At 36.8% G+C, this 18,904-nt stretch overlaps 1 protein-coding gene across 7 annotated transcripts in view; it reads left to right on the forward strand.

Moving 5' to 3' along the window:
- The window catches only part of LOC129573151 (A disintegrin and metalloproteinase with thrombospondin motifs 9-like), a 57,255-nt gene that overhangs the window by 19,340 nt on the left and 19,011 nt on the right, over window positions 1-18,904 (forward strand). The gene's annotated exons all lie outside the window — the stretch shown is intronic.

Below are 18,904 nucleotides of genomic sequence, written 5' to 3' on the forward strand. Positions count from 1 at the left end.
ATACTCTTTTTCCTACTCATTTGAGTATGTCTCGACATACTCATTTTCAATTTTTTTTCTCCTCAGAAAAAGTTATATATCCTTTATATATTTTTCTGAGGGAGGGAAAACGAGTGAGTAAGTGTAGAGTTACTCTTTGGGTAAAAACTAAGTATGTCGATACATACTCCAATGAGTATGAAAAAGAGTATGAAAAAGAGTAGGAAAAAGAGTAGGTGTAGAGTTACTCTTTGGGTAAAAAATGAGTAGGTCGAGACATACTCCAATGAGTATGAAAAAGAGTATGAAAAAGAGTAGGAAAAAGAGTAGGTGTAGAGTTACTCTTTGGGTAAAAAATGAGTATGTCGAGACATACTCAAATGAGTAGGAGAAAGAGTATGAAAAAGAGTAGGGAAAAGAGTAAGTGTAGAGTTACTCTTTGGGTAAAAAATGAGTAGGTCGAGACATACTCAAAATCAAAGAGTATATACTCTGAGTATATACTCTCATACTCAAAGAGTATCTATGAGTATGAGAGTATGTCGAGACATACTCATTTTCAAAATGAGTGAGTATGAGAGTATATACTCGCGAATTCGCCCACCTGTATTTTTTTTCCTTCAGACATTTGGTTGACTTTTTTGTGCTCTCTCTCTCTCCCTCTCTCCTTCTCTCCCTCTATGTGTTTGTGTGTGTTTCGATTTATTCCGCTTGATTTTGCCAATATTTATTTTTAGGCGCCGGATGAATGTTTGATACGTGTATATATTTCTGTGGCTGTTTTTTTTCTCTCTTCTTCTTCTGCTTCTTTTGCGTATACTTAAATGAGTAATCGAATCGAATGTTGAACATGTCTAGCTCGTGCGAATAAACCGAACGTGCATTTTTAAATTCAAATTATTTTAAACGAGAAAAGAAACAAATTAAGCAAATTATTCTAATGAATATTTTTTCCTTTTTCTGATTTGAGAGAATTAAAGGAATAATTTGTAATTTACAGTCCTTGATTTACACTTCCTATTTGGCTGATTTTCGCAGATAAGTGCTAAATATATAGACAAATCTTCTTAATTTATTTGATTCTCTTTTGATTCCCTCGTGTTTTTCCCTCTCTCGCGAAATTCGAATTAGCACTATCAACGAAGCTAATTTTACCGAGCTATCGCTCAGCTGGATGCAACCGATTAGGCAGGTTATACCTACTATTCTATAATTGAAATACATTTTCTGCTCGATTGCCTATAGACACACGACGAAATAGCAACAATTCGTTCGGCCGGCACAATTCACCTAGTTTTGCGGGTTGCTGTGTACGCATTTGGGTACGTCTCTGATTTATCTGCTTGTGAATACAAATGACGTCGAAGCATTTCTTATCTCTCGCAACCGGCGTTTTTGTTCAGCGTCATCTTTTTTTTTGAAACAAACGAATGAACAAACGAATGAACAAACGAAACGAACTCTGTTCCCATCGTGCGTCTGTTGTCTACACATGCAAATGTGTGTATTTATACTTTGGTGAGTGAGCATATTCAATTCTTAACATAATTCGACGATATTTTAGTCTAAATATCAAGATTTACGAGGCGCTAAGAGAATCCATTTGTTTATATCTCATAGCACGAAAGCCTTTGCCATTTTCACATACACCGTGGAGAGGAAACCGAAGTTAAAAAGTTGTGAGAAATTTCATATGGTATTTTTATCGTCACGAGGGTTTTTTTTCGACATTTTCTCACATTTAAATCAAATCTTCAAGCCTCTAATTTTGTGTTAGTAGATTTCCAAAGTGGAAACTAGTTTGGATCGGACGTCCAACAATTTCTGAGAAACTTCAAAAAATTAAATCGATCGTCATTACAAAGTGTATCACATTTCACAAAGAAACTCTTTCGAAAATAGAATCCTTTGATAGTGATCCGCTCTCTCTCACATACTATTTTTTGCCATAGTTACAATCGGAAGATGTTAAACGAAAACAAATAAATTCCTGGTCGTGGGAATCGCTGTGGGAAAATTGAAGAATGCCTCTGATGAGATAGAAAAATTGTGTGTGTGTGTGTGTGTAAAATTAAATGGTCTTGTTAAAACCAAATTCATTTTCAATCAAATCGACTGTTTTATCCGAGAGAGTGATAGAAAAAGTGGCCAAAACTCGATTACTATCCAGCCGGAATGTGTTTGCTTCTATGTGTAAATAATATTCTATAAATGTAATACAAATGTGTAAACAAATCCGTTTTTCTCGGCGGATACATCAAAGCCAACCTAATCGATCCATGCGTGTTGTTGATTACCTCTGCGGCATGATTTGCTTATAATTCTTTATCTTTAATCAAATTATTCCCACTTAATCCGTTTTTTTCGTATTTAATCGGTTTTTTTCTTAAAAATTCAATCATAGAAACGAATACCTACTTCAAAAACGAGTTCACTGACACATTCGCTTCAGACCGCAGGAAAAAAATGCTTAAAATTATGATCATAATCTCTTTCAAAGTAATACTTATGAAACAGAGATAATGTCGCGCCGAAAACCGACACACTTGCAAAACGCTTATATTTCAAGCATGATTTTCTGGTGTCGTTGTCTTGCAAAAGTGGTCTAACTTTCGAAAATGCCTCTCCTTGTATTTAAAACATTGCAATTTTGTTTTATTTATAACAGAAACAAAAAATAAATAAAAAAGTGTATTTTTGGGTCGAAATAGCATGCTGTCGTTTAGTGCGATGATTTCAACCTTAGTTTTAATATGATTTTTCTGTGTCTGTTTAGAATTTTCTTTATTTATATATCCAATTCGCTTTTTTGTTCCGTTTCGTTCAACGAAATGGCGAAAATCAAAACAAACGGAGCATATTAATGAGCAAGAATGAGCTCTGGTGATGGCGATACGAATTGAACACGCGCCGTATTCACACTGTTTAGTCACAGATCGTGGCGCGTAGAACGAACGAAAGAAAAAAAATTGAAGAATGTGCGCGCTCACCAATGGCTTGCGAAATGCACACATCATAAATATTCGCTAAATTTTGTGCGAAACAACATAAAACCAGAAAATGCTCAAACAATTTCGTCGTCCAAGTTTTTTTTTCTCTCTATCTCTCGTCAAATGCGCGTGTTTCTAACGTATTTCCTCTTCGCGCTAATCCACCACCTTCAGCCGGATCTCAAAATACATCACTTTATTTACAAATTCAAGTGCGAGCACTAATTTTATGAAATTATTCGTTTGGTGCGGCCAAAACAATATTTCATTTGTTTGGAGTTTAGAGCATTCGAATGGATGACGCGATAGCATAACAAAGACATAAAATTAGAATCGATCCGTCCAAAACCACTCGTCGTATATTTGTGTTTTTTCCCTTTTAATTAATTAAGTGAGAGAATATCTTCTCCCTCACTCTTTCTATCGATATATCGATGAGTTCAAGGTGAATCAGTTGCCAATCGCGCATAAACATTCGAGTTCCATAACAAAAGCCGAATTTTTTTTAATGCAAAATGCTTCACTGAGGTTCGTTTCGTTTCGTTTGGGTGGGTGTTTTGCATTTGACATCAAGCACATGGAACGACTCGATTCCCCCCAAAAAAGTAAACATGCGTTGAAACGAAATCTATTCCGTATTCAAGGTTGATTTGCGCCAATGTTTACGCAGTGCAGAGCGCGCATTGCATCGTTTTTCGGAACTGATGCCAATCAGCCTTATCTAAACTATCGTCGTCGAGCTTCAGAATTGCTCTACATTCGAATTGGTCAAGAAAACGGCCACAGCCACACGAGAGTGAGAAATAATGCAATGTGGGCATATTGTGTGCAGTCGTCCCATACGTTGATGCCCCAAACGAGAGTGAAAAGAGTGCGACTGTAGGTGTGAATGAATCGCAATTTTTTGTATGGCCTTTTGAATGTTTTGAAAGCCATAAACATAAACACAAATGACAATTTATGACGAAGTGGCACAACTGCAAGCGTCTCCAATGTTTTTGAGATTATTCAGATGAAGACGTTCAAATACAACTTGTTCAGTTAAATAACGTTGCCATGTGTAGGTTCCTCTCCACTTGAGCATAGTCTAATTTCCTAAATTAAGATTTAAATATCGTTCGTCGATGTGTGTGTATGTGTTTTTTTTCTCGTGCTCCAAGGTCGGTTTAGTTTTGTTGTCTAGTTTTTTTCTGCGAAATGATTCGCTTACAACTAATCTCGCGTCTAAATTTGAAATTAAATGATGCTCCACTTGATACAGACCTAATAAAAACCAATTATCAATAAACAACACGAGAATAATTGTAGCTACTCACTCACTCGATGTCGATTTAACATTTAAGAGCCTAGTCAAAGAAGAAGAAGAAGGAAAAAAAAAATCGATTTCGTTGTTTGACCAGAGTCGAAAAGCCAATTGTGTAGACTGACTGGAACTACAACGAGTGGGACTTGAAAAATGGTTGTTCGCACGGTTAGCAACGGCACGATATCTGGCATTTACATCTGTTTTGAACCAAAAAGCACATACACAACACATCACAGAAAAGGAAAGAGAGACAAAAGCGCAAGCAATATTGAGATTTTTGTTTGTAGCTAATTGAAACGGAATTATGTAATTGAAACGAGATTTTCAAACGATTTAGATTCTTTTCATGATTTTGTTCGTTATTTTTTTTCCTCGTTCGCTTTGCGTTTGATGCAAAAATGGCGATCGCTGTTATATTACTTCATAATTAATCCGAAGAGAGTGTATGCAGTCCATAATAATCCATTTGCCGTTTCGGCCCAATCGCATTAAACCTCTTCTATTTCGATCTACAAAGTATTCTACACACACATACACCAATCCGAAAAAAATAACATTCCGTTGACCCGAATAGAGGCTCTCATCAATTAAAATAAAATTTATGGGATTTTTCGTTACTAATTCAATATGATTTACCGGTGGATCGATGCGAATTGTTGACATAGAAACAAGAAATAACGGAATTGCATCTCGCACAAAGCCCATTTGGCTTTGGCCTGACTTTCGGCTCAGCTTGGCTTGGCTCAGTTTAGCCGATAAATTTTCTTTTTACGACTAAAGTGACGGCACATTCACAGCCCGATGAAAACAAATAGACAATTAAAATAATGGCTTCAAACCGAATAAAATCATGTAATGGCTTTTCGGCCAAATGCATCAAGGCATTTATGCAATAAACCTGAAAATTTGTGCTGCAACTGAAATGTAAAATGTGCAACATTTCAGTAAGTGCATCAGCTATAACAATAAAGGGAGAAAAGACTATATCTATTTTCAAGGAAAATTAACGATGTTTAGTTGTGGCGATGGGCCTAAATGTATCTTCGGCATTAGTCAGGCTGACGCATTGCAATGTTTTATCGCAATGAAGCGAAAATGAATCGACGTGATGCGGTAAATGTAATGACCCTGGTCAACAAGAGAATTCTTAAGCTAAATGAGATTGTAAATTCCACAGTTCAACGGATCGTCGTTGTCTTGTCTGGCGCATCGGCCCTTCTGTCGACAAGTTAACAAAGAAACGCTTGTAATGATAGTGTTTATTTCATGTCCGCTCATTTGATGGCATTCATTTACGATTGAGTGCATTGATTTTGTATCAACGAAACGGCTCAAGACATTGATCTCAAGCCAAAAGATTTGTAGACATTTAGAGCCTAATAAATTGAGTATGTTTATTGTCGTGCAGCGCCTGCTTCAAATCACTTTGATCACTTTGGTTGATGGTTCACTGCATGACGGTAACGGACTGCTATAAAATCAAACAATGTTTTGTTTTAATATTGTGAATAGAGTAACGGGCCAGCCCGAGCTGGCACAAAAAAAAAATCAGCATCGAATTGACGTAAACTAGAGTCGAACGGTCGAAAAATGATGATAATGTTTGTGATTGGAAATTGTTGAAAATAATTGCTTATTGGCGCAATGGCTTTGCGATTTGCCTCGTTTGATTGGTTGCATTTGCATACGCGCTTGTGTTTATTTCGATGTTTGATTCATGGTGCCTTTCCAATTGGAATCATAACAATTGATTGGCGGCTCCGTTTTTCGCAATTGCCAGCAATTTTAAATGAAATAGAATTGTGTTGGCACCTTCACTGATGGCTTCATTGAATATTCGCTCGCATGGCTTCATCCCTGTGCGCAATGACATTGATCATTGTTAACTCGCGCGCCTAATCATCGATGCGAACGCCTGTTGCCAATATCAACGGCAACGCGCAGAATAGTTTCATTGATTTTATTATTGTTATATTGAAAATGAATAACGCCGGTCACGTGTATGCAATTTCTGTCATACAAAAATGGACAATTTCGATTAAATCCATTCGAAACGTGCCAAAGATGACGATTTCAACGGCGCGTAATTCAAGCGAGAGGAACAAGGCGCAGAGGTGATAAAATGATTTGCATATAATGTGAATTGCCTTGCCATTTCATTTTCGAAGTCACAGTGCGACACGAGCACGCGTAGGTGCACATTGAACTTTTTTTGCTTCAATTAGCTAGTCTTTGATTCGATTTGGATACAAGAGAGCATTTTGCACAATACAAACATTAAAGCGATCGTTTCAGGTTTGAGCATTTTACATTAAAGCATGTGTGTATGTGTCTATTGTTCTGATTTTTTATATTATCGATTCAATTATGGACGCAAATAGATGAGTGTTGCCCATATAAAGTATATACAAACCAAAATGCGCAACCATTGGGTGACAACAACAAAATCCACACCGAGTGTAATGATAGCAACGACACATTTCATACTGAATCTCATTCACGCAACCAATTCAACGGCACACAAATCGATTACTATTTTCAGTTAGATCTCGCATAGATCACGCCGTAATAATGACTCTGGTTTGACATTACAAGTTCAATTTACAATAAGATTGCTCGATACGTTTGCCGCAATTTGCATTCGGTGTGGTTTTTGAATGCGTTCGCTTTTTTTCGTTTTCTCTCTCTCTCTCTCTCTCTCTCTCTCTCTCTCTCTCTCTCTCTCTCGTTTAACAAATGTATGCAAATTATATCCGTTGCAAATGTGATAATTTATATCTTGCTGTCTCCATCGAAAACGGCGATAAATCATACAACGAAAAAGAAAAATGCGAAATACCAGTGGTATAAGGAAGATGATGCGAGAAAAAACGGTAATTCAATTAATGGTACTTTTTTTCGCCGACCGAAAGGCAAATGCGAAGCGTTTGCATCATTTAAGCACCGTTATTTAATCAACAAGAAACATTTCCGTACTCACTGAACAATTAATTTGATCTGAACGATGATGATCACTTTTTTTTATGCATGTGGGTATGTGAGTGTTTGAGAGTTCACCAGAAAGGTATGAATCAAAGAAGAATAATAGTAATAACAGCAGCTCGATTTCAGTGCAACATATTATACCAAGTAAAATGGATTTTGAAAGACAACACACCAACTGAATGGAGAAATATTCTCGAGTTACAAGAGTCACGCGTAAACACAATCAAACCGTCTGTGGAAGCACCAAAAAATCTCCGTCGGAATCCAAATGAGATACCGCAGAAACAGAGACAAATTTACCGACCCAAGACAATGGGTGTGATGTGCTTCTTTTCGTTTGAGATGCTCTCCGATTACCGTTTAACATGTCAATCGGTTTCACTCAGCTGCATATATTTACATCGTCATTGTCGAGACGAACAAATAAAACTCTCCAATAAACAAAAAAACACATTTTGTTTTTGTTATTTGTTTTCCATGGGTCTCATTTGTTTTCGTTTAACTTCTGGTGCTCGTCATTTTTATTCGTTCTTGCTACTTAACGTTGCCCGTTTTTTTGTTCTGCTGCTTTTGCCGTTATTGCAATCTTACAAGTTTCAAAGGTGCAAACTTATTTTACGGTTCTGAAAACAACAAAAATCGAGCCCACAAGAACGAAAAAAAACGCTCACAAAACATTGCGTAAGTTGAGTGTCATGCAACAATCTTGCCTTGAGGCAAAATGCTTCCGTTAACAAAAACGAATTTTCGAGTTTGATGCACTTGAGTGTGACGTTACAAATTGTCTGGTCGGTTTAAATGCCAGCGCATAAATCAACCATTGCCAATGAACTGATGCATCGTCGACATACGACCGATTCGTTGTTTGTTCCTTTTAAAAATTGCGATCAAAATTGATCATTTGCCAAAAATGTTATGTGCCCAACAAGCGCAGTTCACAAGATTTTTATCGACGAATTATAATAAACATTTGTTTTGTGCGATGAGATTTAAGGCGTTCGCCTGGTTTCTTCGGAAAAGAATGCGCGCGCGATTCAGTTTCGTTAGAATTCTGATATTTTGTTTCTTCAAAAGAGACAAGAATACCGGTCGTGAATGTGTGTGTGTATGTGTGTCGAAGGCACACAAACAACGGTCGAGTACATCGATCTCGTGAGGCCAATGCACTTTTTACTCCTTCATTCGCTGCAATGCACGCGGCTCTGTCTTTTTGAACTCCAGAACTGTTTTAATATAAACATGTTCGTCTCTCTCTCTCTCTCACTCGCTATTTCTCTCGCTCTCTTGTGTACAAATATAAAAAAATGAAGAATAATTTTTTTCCATGCTAAGAATTTATATGTGTAAAGAAAAGTAAAATCCATGCACCGAATGGTGAAAGAAGAATTGTATTTAAAAATGTTAATTTATGCTTTTACGAAAGAAAGAGATGGTGCATCTCGATCGTCTTTTATTTTCAAAGTCAAAACGTTCAATTGTTCAAGAGACACAACAAAAGGAACAACTGTACTGTGTGGTGGCGGCACACAAAGGCGCACATTCTTCGGGTTTCGGCTCTTCTAAACGAACGAAAGAAAAATCATTGTTCAATGCACTCGATTGGACTCGGATGCAGCGCAAGATTCAAATAAGCCCAGCTTCAACTTTGTCGACGCGACATTTCTGTGATCGCACAACATTTATCTCTAGCATAATCGCCGCTTTGCGATTGCAATTGAATGCATTTTAAATGCAGTGTTTAGTCTTTGAACTTGAGTGCATCTTCACATGGACGGTAAGCACGATCAAACAATTGAAGTGAACAATGAAAAACACACTGAGTCGAATTCAACCCATTGAAATTCAATTCATCTCAATTGACTATCAAAATAGGCAAGTTTTTTTTTACTATTCACTTCATTGAAAAATTTGCGTTAAAAGGAGATTTAAATCTGGCATCAACACCTGTAGAAAATAAATTTGGATTCAATGACAGTAAAATTTACGTGCTCGATCTATAAAAAAATCACGACACTGAATTGGGGCAGTGTATAGACATTGTGTGATGTAGACATTGAGTCGTCGCTACCTCAAACGCCAACACATCCTTTTCAACTCGATAGATTGATAGACAATTAGACTCCAATTTTGACGGTTCTACGTTCTCAATCTCATTATAATTGAATTAACGCTTGTTGCTCACCAGCAACACCACCAATCAATAATTTGGATCAAAATATTATAGTCCAAAACGAAATGAATGATCGAATTTAATGTTGAATTCCCTAAATCAGCGTTCATCATAATTCAATCGACCCACCACACCTGTAAACCGTAATTTATTCAAATCTAAACTTTTATTGCCATCCGCACCGCAAATGGAAACCGTCGACAACGAAAGAGGCGTTGAAACTAAAATTAGTTCTGAATAAATTACGCATGGATTTTGGTCATAAGTCTTATCTTGACCATAACATACACAGAAAATCAGCTCATTTTAAACGTTTTGAAGATTACATGTGTCAAATGTGTACTAAATCAAAAACATGCACGTTTCAGTCAAAGTCGATGCTGCCGCCTGGGAATGCTCACCGCTCGAGTGATAGGCAATCTCAACGTATAAATAACTCGATGTTTAATATGACTTTTGATCAAAATCAAGTAATAAATGTGCCAAACAACACACATTTCGGTTTAAACTGCTTTTTTGCTGTGGTTTTTTCGGTGACCGCACTCTTGAGAATCTTGTTTATTTTTTTTTTTTTTTTGAGTGATTTGTGTGTTTTCATCGGATATAATTTCAACGTTGAAACATTCATGTCAATAAATTAACATGGATTATTTAAAGAATTTTCTAGCGGTTCGTACCTTTTATTTCGCAAACTTCATCAAATGTAGAAAAAATTCCAATATTAAAATGATACCTTAAGATTTTATTCGGAGCATCACCTCAGAGCAGAAATAAAGTTCAATCTACTGCTATAAAAATGCCAAATATAAATGAAATTCCAATGAGTCAAATGTGCAATTCTAAATTTAAACTGTTGTGTCTAATGGCGGTTGATAAAAATACTCGTTCCCAGGTTTTTGCTGCCCAGGTTGGCGTGATTTATAGCAATTTCCATTTGTTAGCACCATCTTTATGATGCTCTATTAACAGAGATCAGTTACAATTCATTGCACAAAATTGCATTGGTTCTTGGGATTGACGACACAAGCTAATCAATTCTGTCCATCTGAATTATCATTATGTGCGCTCACATCATAAGAATGATATACTTTCGCCCCATAAAATGAATACAATGTAGAATGTGTTGTGTTGATTATAGATGGCCAGTTGAACCAGTTTGATGGCCGCAGGGAACCATATTTAATTAAGAAGATGAAACAGCTGCCGAGAAAAATCAATTAAATAGCACCTAGACCGAGGTGTGCGAGCGCAAGCACTCATTTTTTATATGTGCAGCCCGTCGTAATTGCCATTTATAGTTAATATTCAATCAAAGTAAATTATATGGTGTTGGAAATGGGTGAAAATCTCACACGCGGCAACCTATTATGCACCAGCAAACCAGCTCCAAGTAAATATGTGATGAAACGTATAATTTCTGTCTTTTGCAGACATTTAACGATTGCCAGCGCGCCGATTCTCTTCATATATCTACTCTGATTTTAATTATTGTTGTTATTCATTCAACACAGAGGAAAAGAATAGCATTTCTATATATCGTTAAACGTGCGCACACGATCAGATTACAGGCCAATTCATTGCAAATTATTACACACGGAATTGCCGTTTGTGACATTTCGTTTGTCTGCTTGTGCATTCTCTGAATCTTAAATGCATTCTACCTAAGTTGATTCGTTGCAGTCGATTTTAAGTCCGTTTACATATATAATGCGCGATGAAATTGAAAACTGTCGGCTGTTTTTGTTTTCTTCTTCTTTCAATTTAAAATTGAGATGGTTTTGTTCCTTTATGCTGCTGCGGTGGGTTGATTGCGATGAGAACGAAATTATCTTCTATGAGTTGCATTCAGAATTTTTCACGCGAACAGATGAGATATTTTGGACACATATATATCAACTGTCATTGAAATTCGCTCGAAATTGTGGCCGCAATTTTTGTTGTGGCTTTCGTTTTAAAAATACCACTCACGTTTCATTTTCTCTTTCTCTTCCTCCCTCTCACTCCCTCTGCGTGTATAAGAATTCACGGAATCAGATAACCATTTTTCGCAATTCAAAGGAAAGTTGATGAGCGAATTAAATGATGAGCAAAATCAATTGTTCACTTTGGTATTCTCTTGTAACAACTCTTTTAATCTATGGAGTCGTATCTTTAAACTGATTTGCAAGCCAACAACGGATTGATTTTTTTTCCCAATATAGATTTTGTTGGATTCTTTCTATTTTTCCTTACATAACAGCACGCAGTCAAGCAAAATGCAAAAAAATGCCTTGATCGCAATCGATCGCACGGTATGACAAACAAAACAGGTTCTACATGCTGACAAATTCGTGTTTGAATCCAACTGCGAGCGAAGAACAAAGAAACATTGTGCATATTCCAAAGCAGCCGTATCCTAGTGCTTTTTTGTTTTGCCACGAACAGTTTAATACGCAATTTATTGTTTATTGCATCATGGCTTCGACGCATCGCTACATGAATTACATAAAGCCTTTTTCGGTTTGGTTCGCAGTCGCCAAATCAAAGTAGACAAGTTAATCGGATTCAAAAACCGAATAAATCTTAATTCATGCTCTCAAACAATGTAATGCTCATAATCGCAATCGACGACGTAGAATATAGAAAAAAAAACAACGGCTGTAAATACAATTCGCGTGTCGCCTGTCTTCTCCATTTCATTCATCATCGATTTGATGCAAAGCATACGTTTCGATTTTCGAGCGCAACAAATCAAACAGAAATTGAAAATGAACAAAAGTATTTCCCCATCTAGTCTAATATCTCTATTTGGATTGGATTTTTCGGAAAATTGCACAATTTCATGTTTTTCGAACGGTGCCGCTGTGACCCGTAATCAATTTCTCATCGTTAATGTTCTCAGCTTGCACAACGCTGCCGCAAAATAAACACTGAAATTAAGCAGAAAAAATTGTTCACAAAGTTATTTCCCATAGAATTTCTCTCTTTCTATCGCACTCGCACGCTCGCGCTGTATTTCCATTCAGCCATCACGTGCAAACATGTATAGATTAATGTACAAACTGATCGAGAGAGTATCGTTGCGATCGAAAACAAATGCTATTTTTGGTTTTTACCTCGTATTTTTTTTTTACGGTAAAAATGTCGATTTGCAGCCCACTGCATCGTTTCTCTCAAGAGACCTCGCCTTTGCGAATGGTATTTTCTAAGGCCGAAGATAAGCATCGTGAATGGAGCTACGAGATTCAGGTGTTGAAATGCATACGTATGCAAAGTGCTAGAACGATATCAGAACGAAAAGAAAGTGTTTAGGAAATTGATTCAATGTTATTCGGCCGCTGGCATTCGCATCGATGCTGCTGCTGTTGCTGCACTCCGTGTATACCACCAATTTTCGATCGTATCATCTTTTTTTCGCTCTTTCCGTTGCTAACATCTATTTTCTACTGCATCTTAGCAGCTTGATCACGTAACATTCTTTGTTTATTCGTTCTTGTCTCAAAAGTCGTGCAGCAGCAAGTAGCCAACATGCTGCTTCTCGCAGCCACTGCGCATAGTCCATAAATCAAAATATTGGCTGCGCTATACATTTGCCATTTTCGAATAAATATCTTGATCCGTGCGTCAGGACTGGAATTTAAGATTCAATTTCACGATAAACTTGTTTAATGGCTTAAGCTACTGTATCGCCATTGTTTCAACATCCTTTGCCACTCTTCGGACGAGGCATGTGTGTGTGTCTTTTTTTTCACAACATCTCATATCACATTTCAAGGGGGAGATTTGTCAGAAGACGACATAAATAACAACGAAGAAAAAAAAGATTTACCAACGCAGAACAAAGAGCTCAACATTTGAATGCGGTTGGGCTCGTGCATTCACTCTCATCATATTGCATCGAAATCAAAATCTAAATTCAAAGAATCCGTTTAAACATCGAGCATGAAATTTATGAGAGCTATTTAACGAGTTTACATTGAATTCCATTGTTCCATGACTACTTGAGAATGGAAATTGTCGTCTTAGCCTTGGCCATCACAAGGCTTTATCTACAAAAAATGTCCAACTAATCAGACTTTGTCGATTAACGAGCGATGATGGAAGACACACAGAGCACAAATGATTGCTCTGTGAAATCATAAATAATCAATGTAAGTACCAGGTTACTCTTGTCGCTTGTCGTACGCATTTTTCGATCGCAGCGACGTGGTCATGTACTCGCTCTCTCTCTCTCTCTCTCTCTGTATCGAATCAGTCAACGATACAATCGGACTTAACAATATGATTTTCAATAAATCATTTCTGAAACGTTGTCACGCATTTTCTGAACAGGCAAGCGATTGTTGTTGCGTCTCACTTACGCCTGGGTCGAAAATGGAAACTAAAAATCACGGAATATTTTCTGTGCTATATAGCGACGAAAATGGAAAGTGTACAACGATTGAAATGGAATTTATTACCCAGATTTTTCGAGCCATTCTTCAAGAAAGAGAAAAAAAAAACGTTAATGAATTGAAGAAAAGCGGACAAACGATGCGACCAAATCGACAAATAGGAACAGAATAGCGAAAAAAAGAACATTCAATGTGAAATCAAGACGCGTTCACGAAAAACTCGGCTACAACTGGAAACTGATCCATTTAAAAACTCATTAAGTTGTAATCGTCGCTTGAAATTAGTTCTTATCACTTGAGAGCCTCAAATGAAATCATTTCTGATTCATAAAAAAGTTTATTATTGTTCCATTTTGAGAGAAAAGCAATCGCTTTGATTCGATGAAAACAGTAAATTGACATAAAATTTGATTTCCATTTTTTATCTTGATCAATTTTCGATGCAGAAGCTAACAAGCTCTGCGAATCATCGTATAAAATTATCATTGAAACGAATATAACTATGTCCTTGGTCAGAGAGAAAAAGTAGAGCACACACGAGTTTACTATGAGCGTTTTAGAGCATCAAGATTGTCGAGGGTGAAAATTTTCCGAAAATCATTTACAAGGCATCGTTCGGCAATAAAATTCGAATTACAGTTTTACGACTTGAATCTCTTTATTATTTATTGCCTTATTTCGCGCCAGAAGACTCTCTCACTCTCTCTCACTCTCTATTGCTGTACTTTAGAGAGTGCACGCACTCTCTATTACTGTAATAGTTTCATTGAACTGTAATTAATTTTGTGAATAAATTTTTTCGAGTGGATTTTTGTTGGCGGTTCAATTCCGAGTGTGTGAGCTGTGCAAGCTGTGCAAGCTCGAAAGTTGTTTTCTTATTTGTTGTTGTCGGCGGTCGGTTGAGAAATGCACTTGTACGAGATGCAGTCACAATTGATTCAACAATGCATTTTCAATGTCATCGTCGACTATCGATCAATGACACCACCGCACATAAATTGATTATTTTCATAGACATGCCAATTGAATGAAAAATGTTAAGGCGATAAGAAAAACCGTACTGCCGCCACCATCAAGCAGGAAGAGTGTAATGTGTCGTGTGTTGTTAAATTAGCGCGATTCACCCATGCAAATTGCGGCGAGTACGATTCGCATGCCGACAATTCAAAGCACAACTGTGATCTATTTTAATTGTCACATCACAATAAATAATGTCATAAAATCAAGAGAGAAATATTAAAATCATTGTCGTACATGCGCCAGAAGCAATACCAGCTAGACTCCGGCAAACAAACAAAGAACATTATAAATAAAATAAATGATATGAAAAGAGACGGCGGAGAAGAAAACAAAACCGAGGCGCACACACAATGCTGAATATGCAGTTTGAACTATGACTGTGAGAAATGATTCACAAGATAATGCTCAATCATACGACACAGAGCGCGCGAGCGCGACAACAACTGCAATTTTTTTCTTCCACTTTTTCTTCCGTCTGTATGACTTATTGTTGTTGTTGGACGTGCAACGCACATTATTTTTCATTACGATTCACGCGCTTAATTGAAAAATGGCGTTTTATTCGCAGTTTACTTACGATTCTAATTGTCGTTACACTCAATTTAGTTTTGGGTTCACAAAAGTCGTTGTTCGCACTCGTGCCAGCCAACTTTTTCTTCTCTCAATCTCTCACTCACACTTTTTTTCCCGTTCGATGTGCCACAACAAAGATACACGCAATTAATTTTGATAAATTTACATGTAATGAACACGCGCTGCACAAATCCAAGCATATCCTCTTGTTCACCACCACATTTGGTGTAGATTTTTTTTGCTCGCCTTTATTGAAATTTATGCTCAGTTTCAAGACATTTCTGGGTGATTGTCATCCATATGGCCGAATACTAACCCATAAAATGCTAAAACATCTTTATTTGGCCAATTATAAAACAATTAATGGCTATCGTCCATATAACGCTCTCTTTGTCACCCAAATATAACTGGAATTAATTCGATTTATTCATACACACTCACAAAACTATCGAAACGCATCCATTTCGATTGGAAGGAAAGCCGCTTCGAGTGACTCGATCGAAATGCCATATCGAAATAATTCATACGAAATTAAGTCATATGGAAATGTTTATTAAAATTCCTTGGTGTCATCATAAATAGTGTGCTGTAGTGCTTATGAAATCACACTCGCCCCAATACACTATGATCGTATGCGGTTTTTTTTCTCGAAATGTTTGCACTGAATGAAATATTGCCATTCAAATGGTTAGAAGCGGTTACAAATTTATTTACATATTTAAATTGGCCGATAGAAAAGTGCATACGAATCAATTGGAAGCGATTAAATATTTCAAATTCAATGCTATGCGAACCAAATCGCACCGAACAGATAAAAAAAGAGTTGCAACTGCAAGCCATTTGATCGAAATGTGTACGGCAACGATATACAATATATCCGGTATAATCATAGATCAATGAGCAACAACAAAAAAACGTAAACAAGCTGCCGCATTTTTTTCCTCTTTTTTCCCATACGGCACTCTCACGAAAAACCGTATTCGATTTGCTCAAGTGGCGATTTGTCACGATTTATTTTGCGTTCGCTAGTGTGTGTGTGATTTCGATTCGTTTCGAAGGCGCTAAATTATAATTAATAGAAGCTACTGTCCAATTAAATTCACACTGAGCGACCAATTCTTTTTTTAGAGCGTATTCAAAATTGTTCGAAATTTTGTTGTTGTTGTTGTTTTCGAATGGCCGCATGAGCTAATAAAAAGTGCAATCAAGTCGAAATTAATGGCATTATTGCAGAATGGCCAAGTAACAGTGAGATGCTGAATGGTATATCGTAAAAGTTTCTATAGTTAAACACAACAGAAAAAGCGTAGAACGATGATGCCATTTTTTCTGTTACTAACTCTACAATGACCCATTCGACATGTGTGCAACTCAACCTACCAACTGGCCGAACATTTCTATTAAAGTACTTTCAACAGGTCAATGTGTTGGCGTTGTAACCGAAACATTGGCTTTCGCCGATTTACACGAACGAATTTTCGATGGAATTTCTATTTCGCGTAATCATACGCCGTTTGATGCGGTTGTTTTGAAGACCGGCACGTGAAGTATCCAACGAAATTTGCATAGTAAAGCGAGATCATACGGTTTATATGCCAAATGGTGTAGAATTAGCGCCATAAACTAAAAATAGCGTGCGCTTATGTTCATTGCAAAATAAAACTTTGAATCCATCGAAAAGTTCATCTCGTGATGCGATTCATTTCCAAAACAAATGTTGACTATAACACCGAATTTGGAGCACATCTTACGGTTTATTGATTCATCCTTCGTCTAAAGACGAATTTGTTTCCGTCAAGAACGTCAAATGAAAACAAAACACTTCAAGAGTTTTTATTCGACCAAAATGGAAGTTGTGAAATATAGTAGGATAGCAAATGAATTTGTTCCGACCAAAATTAGCGGAAAAGACCAAAAGTTAAATTAAAAAACCAAGGAAATAAAAATATTTTTCAATCGTCGAACAAATCGATGCAAATTCTGATTTAAATCGAATTCTTCGGGATTCGAGTGAGATTACCAATCGAATCGATTGGATTGGATCGAATATTTTGATCGAATATTGATTGTGTTGAGAGATCAAAGTGTTGTACAATTTGCCGGAAAATCAAGTTTACAGTGAATTGTAAGTAACAGTTAATCAAATGTCTTGGAAAAGCGTTTATTGCAAAGAAAATATCAGCGATCGGTTGAAAATACACATCATGATAGTTTGGGTATCACGGAGGAATAGTTTCTTTCTGCCGAATGTAGTAAAATAGTGGTAAAATGTGGGCCAAAGTAGTAAAACGCATGAGCTCAGTATCATTGGATTCTCCAGAGATGCAATAGCTATCCTATACTATAGTCGGAATAGTTACAAGTCTAATAATAATCGTTGTTTCTCGTCGACTTGCGTAATGCTTTCAGACATTTATTGAGATGCGATGCGATGCGATCATTGTACACAGTGTTCGCTCCATTCACAGTTTGGCAAAAATGAAAAACATATGCTGCGAACGTCAGATCAGATCGTTCTGTTCTGTATGTGACCAAAACCATTCGCGTTCGAAGATTTCAACAGCGCGAGCACACAATTATTATAAATCGATGCGATGGCGAGCGAGTGCGTAGCAGTTGCGGGTGTGAGCAACAGTTGAAAGGGAAGAAGAATATTTGATTTGGCATTGAGTTTTGGTGAAATCGCAATTTGTGTAACCAAAAACCAATATTAATCATACGGAAGTGTGTATGTGGCTTCAAATTACTATTTTCCTATTTAATATTTCATTCATATTTACTCTGCTTGGTTCTTGTGTTCTACGCGCGCGATTCATCGTCAATCCAATGAATACAAATGTTAATTTAATTGATTGCATGTGTTCGCCCTTTGGACTGGAATCTTGAACCATTCAGTAAATTTAAAATAATGCTTTTTTTTCAATTTAAAGCTCGACAATCGAATTTAAACCCGTTTTTCGTGTGTAATTTTTTTTGTTCGGTCCATTATCGAATTGTGAGTATTGTCATTCGAGCAATTAAATTAATCAAAAAATTATGCGACGAACACATTTGAATTACTCGTCAATCGCACGCAACCGCGCGCGATCGTATGACTCACAGATCGCTTTATTTTTGTACAGCAACCGACATATACTTTAATTTGGCAATGAACAGTCAGAATGATAGACAGGAATTCGAATAACTAAAGCAAACGGATGAAATAGACTCCGAAATTCCAGTTGTAAACGGTCATTTGTCGTACAATTACAACATCGATAAAAATTGATGTGAATTCGATAAATCGAAACATGCGCATAAATTTGTCGTTAAATTAAAAATATTGAGCACGGTTCGAGGGGCATTTATTATCCAATAAATAATGTAAAATTGCGTGTAAGACAACCGTTTTCCGCATACAAGATCACACTTCGATTGAATAACATTATATACTGGTTGCTCTGTGGTCTTTCTCTCTCTCTCTCTCTCTCTCTCTCTCTCTCTCTCTCTCTCTCTCTCTCTCTCTCTC

Source organism: Sitodiplosis mosellana, unplaced genomic scaffold (genome assembly GCF_009176505.1).
Source record: "Sitodiplosis mosellana isolate CC-2019 unplaced genomic scaffold, AAFC_SMos_1.0 Smas_scaffold_1, whole genome shotgun sequence".
Taxonomy (NCBI): Eukaryota; Metazoa; Arthropoda; class Insecta; order Diptera; family Cecidomyiidae; genus Sitodiplosis; species Sitodiplosis mosellana.